Source organism: Rissa tridactyla, chromosome 6 (assembly GCF_028500815.1).
Source record: "Rissa tridactyla isolate bRisTri1 chromosome 6, bRisTri1.patW.cur.20221130, whole genome shotgun sequence".
NCBI lineage: Eukaryota > Metazoa > Chordata > Aves > Charadriiformes > Laridae > Rissa > Rissa tridactyla.
In genome coordinates, this window is record NC_071471.1 from 30,837,753 (window position 1) to 30,843,752 (window position 6,000).

Genomic DNA, 6,000 nt, shown 5'->3' on the forward strand with positions numbered 1-6,000 from the left:
TTGGGCTTTCAAATGTAATTGAAAACATAACTGGTTTAATACATAACCTCATGGTTTTTTTGCTAACCTCTTTGCAATAGATAACTTCTCTGGGGGTTTTGCCTGCTTCTGAATTTCCCCTTTCAATCTTGACATAAAGGTGGATACCCTAAAGGACATTTGAGCAATCATCAGAAAGCTCACCAGAGAAATAAAGCATATGCATACAGAAAGTACATCGGTATGAAATACACAGGTTAAAAAAAAAAAAAAAAAAAAAAGGAAAAACCTACTAGGAACCTTGATCTACAACCTAAGGGCCCCAGCAAGAACTAGTCATGACATGCATGTGCCATACTTGGTAACTTGAGAATAAACACAGTCTGTAGCCAAGGCTCTTCACCAAGCCTCACACCACACAAAGTATAAACCTAGCATCAGGGGAGTTTACACACCTGCAATCAGACCATGAAAACCACATGAGAGGGATTCTGGGCACCACATAACAATAACAGTTACAGCCCCTCCTTACAGATCTAGATTGAAATGCTAATGGATAAATGCTTCCCCGTGAAAAACACCCATTCCCTGAAAGCAAAATACTTGTAAAAGAAATACGTTTTCACTAATCTTCTGAAAACCTGCCAAGATGACTTGTGCATCGGCTTGCTTCTTTTAAGTGCTGTCTCTTTGCGACAGTAACTGTTTCACAGGATTTGTGGCTCTGGGACATGAAACACCCTTATCCAAAAAGAACAGCCTGGAGTTTGCCGGCCCACAGTTCCCAGACCTCCGAGTCTATTAGCCTCCAACCACCGCACTTCGTTACCGCTAAAGCATAACTGATTAATGTGTATTAAGGAAGAAAGGGATGCTTCTATGTTTCTACAAAAGCTTTGTTTGTTTACAATAAAAAGCTTATTTTTCAAGGCACTTGTTTCTAATTTAACTGTCTCCTTCAATAGGGAAAAAAAAAATTCTCTTTAAAAAGAAATTCTGGTAAGTTTTGCCTGTTCTGTGACCAGTGTAGTTTTACAGAATCTATTTAAAATTCATAAATTTCTCAGAATTTTTCATTTGGAAAGAATTCAGTGCCCTCCTTGGCCTTTTAGATATTTGAAGATTTTTCCACCTAAATGATTTTTGTCAACAGGAAAGGTCATTTTTGTCCAGTGACCTTTTCCATGGGGAAGCAATGAAGTTAAGGCCTGGGGCCTTCATCACCTCCAGGGCTACAGCCTCACAGCAGGATCCCCATTTCTTTCTTTAGTCTTGCAGCCCTGAGTTTTCATATTATCAGTTATTTCTCAAAAATCCAGGTATTCAAATACCATTGGTCCCTTCAATCCCTTGGTGATTCACCCAAATCCTTTGTCACAGCCTTAACACCAGCCTGAAGCTCTTCCTTCCTTATTTCTTTGGCATCACTTCTGCCAACAAGTTCCTCTTGTTGGGGTTCTATGTCTCCTCTCATGCTCTGGCCACTTCAGGAGGCCTTAAAACCTTTTTTCTGGTGATGTTTTCCTGAGGGAAGAAGATTTCCTGTCTTTTCTAGACTTTGGCCCTCTGCTTCTCTCCATGATGCTGAGGCCCTACCCTGGCAGCAGTCATGTCCTCCTTCCCCATCTAAAATGGGGACGCACCACAGGGGTAGGAGCAGCCAGGAAAAAATAAAAGGGCAGGAAACGGAGTCAAACAGAAAGTAGATCAGCACGTGCAGTCACCACCGTGATGGAGAAGGGAGTGGGCATGAGGAGGCACCCCAAGCCCCAAGCCCTTCTCCATCCCATGTGAGGCGGCCGTTGTGGGAAACTGCTCTGCGAGGACGTGTGTGGTTCCCTCCGAAGGGCTGCATGACACGGTTGCGTAAACCATTCCCCGGCGAGCCAGCAGCCTGCCTTCCCCTCAGGTTGTCTCCAGGCACCAGTCCAGGTACTTTTTTCCCAGATCTTTCTGCAACATTTGCCTGTGAGATCTTGGTTGCCTCCCCACTGCCCACTCAAGACGGAGGCCGCAGCCTTCTCTCCAGGCCGGCTGGCTCCTAAAATGGCTTCCCTACCACATCATGAGGTGGCCAGTGGAATCGCATCACCTGGCTCCCCTGCGTTCCTCCTTCACACTGGGTCAAAAACCAGAGTTATCTCTGGACTCAGCTGGACATTCTCTGTATCTCCTCTTTACCCAGCATTGCCTCCCTCTTCCCAAAGAACCACATTAACTTCTCATCTTTCTCTCCACCAGGTAACAATCTAGGACTTAAGTAGAAAATATATATATAGGTTTTAACATTATATTTCTATGGCAGGCAACAAAGATTCAGTTTAAATTCCAATGTTCATCTTAGATCTCCATTTTTTCCAGGGCTATCTTTGTTTCTGCCTTATTTTCAAGTGTAAAACTCTGAAGCATTGGGGTCCACTTAATTTTTCCCAGATATTTCTCTAGGATGGCACAGCTCCTTGGACCATGAGTATTAAACACAGTAACTCATCCCCAGTGATGATTTTTAAGCAGTAAAATTTTCAAGCCTTTTTGCAGAACCCAGACATTGTAGCATGCAGGCAAAACCCTCCCAACACCACAGGTTTCCTGAATGACGAAGCGACAGCTGCAAGAACTCAATCTAACTAACACCAGGGACGTGGATGATCCTGGGAGCATGGGTTTAGATTCAGAAAGCCAAGAAACAAGGCTTGACTAATTTTTGTTTCATGTGCAGAAATACGTGATACTCTGATGCTGATTACATTCTCCAAAACTAAACACATTTTCACAAAAAAAAAAAATTAATGCAGTTGACGAGGCTATTAGCAATGACCTACCAGAGAGAGGAAGGGAGTAGCTGGCACTTACTTATTAGGTCTGATTTTTCTTAAGCTTTCTATCAACCACTCCTTTTTCAAAATGGTATTTTCTTACTGCTGTTAGTGACAATAAAGCCTCAGGCTGCTTTCTCACAGGATGATGTTATTCCCTTGTATCTTCTGCTTGTGGAGGTGAAGTGGCTGCAATCCATACTGTCATTATCAGCTTTTTATCTTAATGCATACAAAATGATGCTGTTAGGGAACATAACTGTCTACTCTGGATGTAATTTAAGAAACTGTATAGAATAGGGAAAGACAAAAAACTGGACAGTGTAGGAAAGGGAGTAAGAACAGAAAGAGGATACAAGAGAGAATTAGAAAGAAGATGGAAGACACTAGAATGAGAAACATCTGCCAAATATATGTTACAACAGATGGGAGTGAGCTGAGATGAGACTAGGTGAAGAGATTTCAGTGAGGAAAGCATACGAAGGAACAGCAGACAGCACAGGCCTAGAAGATATCCAAAGAAAAATGTGGAGATGGAGGATGTTGTATAACGAAGAAAATTAACAGAGGAATGTGAAGGGGAGTTGAAAACACAAGTGTAACAAAGCACATTAAATAGAAAGGGTCTGAAGCATCAATAAGCTATATTAGGAGATGGAAAAACATAAAGACATGTTCTTCCTCCCTTAAGAATCTTTTTGTGCATCATTTCAGAGTTGAGCTCTCTACCAAGTTCAATGAAATTGGCTAGAGCTCCCTCCAAAGGCAAATAGTAGAGATATTATTATTATATGAGCCAACTTCGTAGGTATTTGGGAATTATTACAAGGTACTTCAGCCCTACCTGGATTCACTACAGCATACACAAAGGGTGCATGGTCCTCTGAAAGCTTCTTTCACATCAGCTATTTTGGCAAAGAGTGAAGCCAAATGCAGCCAAACCAGGAGCAAAAACTGAAAGCAGGAAGGCAGACCAAGCAAGAGAACACCAGAAATGGATTTTGAAGATGAGATAGAAGCAAGAAGAGTAGAGTGATCTGTGGGGAATGGGATGGTCAACACCCACTTATATGTCTGCTCCAGACCAGTCCTGCACAATTTTTTTTTTTTTTTTTTTTTGCTTAGTGGGGACTGCATCCCCTCACAGAAACTCACGTTGCTTACAGAAAAAGCGGACTGTGTAGTCACCTTAAGCTGTTAGTCCCTCTCTGCTCTGTGCTCTTCTACAAGTAGCCTCAGGTCCTGAAGGAGGAAAGACGAAGCCAGCATGGTTTTTGTAGTAAGCTCAGTTGTCTGCTCTCTCCTTCAGTGGGCAGCCAAAAACACAAGGGAAGTGGCACTGAAAGGGAGTGTCCTAGGAAGACCAAGATTGTAGTTTAGATTATTTCTTTCTTGGATCTGTCTCTGAGCCCTAGAAAAGGGATGAAGAGAGCTGGAATAGCAGTATTTCACGCCCTCCTCCCTAAGCAGACATTTCACCCTCTTCTCTCCTTTCTAAAAGGGGGAGCAAAGCTTCTTTTGGAGGTACTACACACAGCTTGCATGGCAAGCACGTTCAAAGCTGAATTTCATGCTCTGAAATGTTGCATTTAATCTGCCGTGTGTAGTTTTCCCTAGAAAGTATGAACAGACACTTAGCATGGATTACTCCAGCACAAGAGTATGCAGATATATTTTTATCTCCTATTAGGTGACACTGCAGGATTACATTCCAGTTCATCTAGGAATATTTTGTAATCTACTTCGATCCTTAAGGCTCAAACGTCCAAGGCATATTAAAAAGAATCTGGAAAGAAAATCTCATTAATTCTCAAATGACACCTAATAACTTGTCTAGAGGCTGTTCTTCTAGAACAGTGCGGGTGACCTTATTCTCTCTACTAACTTGTGATACTGAATGACATCTTCTGGTGGAAGAGTAGTCAAGGGACAGTCTAACTCAAGAAAAAAAATGAAGAACAAAGAAATTAGGATAAATGAGAAAATTGTGTGGGTTGGAAAGATGGTACAGACTGTAAAGGTAATGGAACACTTCAGAGAGGCGAGGGAAGAAGGAGGCAGAGGCTCTGGAGAGAGCCAGAGTGTTGCACAGGTGGGGAAAAAAAAAAAAAAGACTCATTTGTTGACACTTGATAGCTTCAAACCTTACCTGGTTTTGACCTCAGTAAACATTTTAAGCAGTGGTACAGTGGTGTATTTAACCAGTGAGGAATACAGATCTCACACTAGAAGGAAGATGACTGTGGGTTGGTTTAGATCTGAGGCATGGGATTCGTCTTACTTTATTTGATGGAACATGCATTTATGAGGTTGCCTAGGCTCCATTTTCTTCACAATTACTAAATGCAGCCAGCAGCAGCATTTCTTCTGTGCTATCTACCAGATATTCTTTAGGATTAGTAATTTTTAACTTTGGTGCTAAAGGCAAGGAACTGCTGCTGTCATTGCCTCTCCTTCTGCCATCCCTATACCCACATGAAGCACCCCCTTGCCAGTGTGGAGCTACTGCCAGGGGGATGTTTACAGTTCCAGCATGGAGAGGACTTCACACCAGTCACCTACCTGTCTAGAGATGCTGCCGTCCAGCCCACAGGAGTGAAAAGGGTTGAGCCATCCCATAAAGGTAATCCTGCAAGTGGAAGAAACTGGCAACCCCGGTTTCATCCTGTATGAGATTACTGATTTCACACATCTCTGCCTGTTAGACCAGGGTGCTTTAAAATACAAGGTAGGCAGAGGCACCTGAAACAAATACAGCTGATAATGACTTCATTTCCACAGAGGGCACTGTCAGCTAATCAGTGTAGAAAAATAAACCTTCATATTTTGGCATACAGTATACACTTCTTATGTCACACAGGAAAAACATACTCACAATGCTGTCAAAAAAAAAAAAAAATGTCGTTTGTTAACTGTCAGTAACCAAACTAGCAAATTGTTAAATATCCACTTTTGCCAAGTCCTTAAGCACCATGGGCTTCAAGAATTCTTCAATAGTGCCAAATCTTCTCTTGGTCATGACAGTCAAATTTATGCTGACTGATGTGAAGTCAGCTAACTGTGACGAAGAATCCATTAAAGAACTGAAAGAATAAATGAAGCTGAATAAATTATTGGAGGATCTGGAACAAACACCGCAGAAGACTACCTGTGATGGAAAAGACGTTCTCATGTTGCTGTCAACCAGCGGGCTCATAAAAAAATA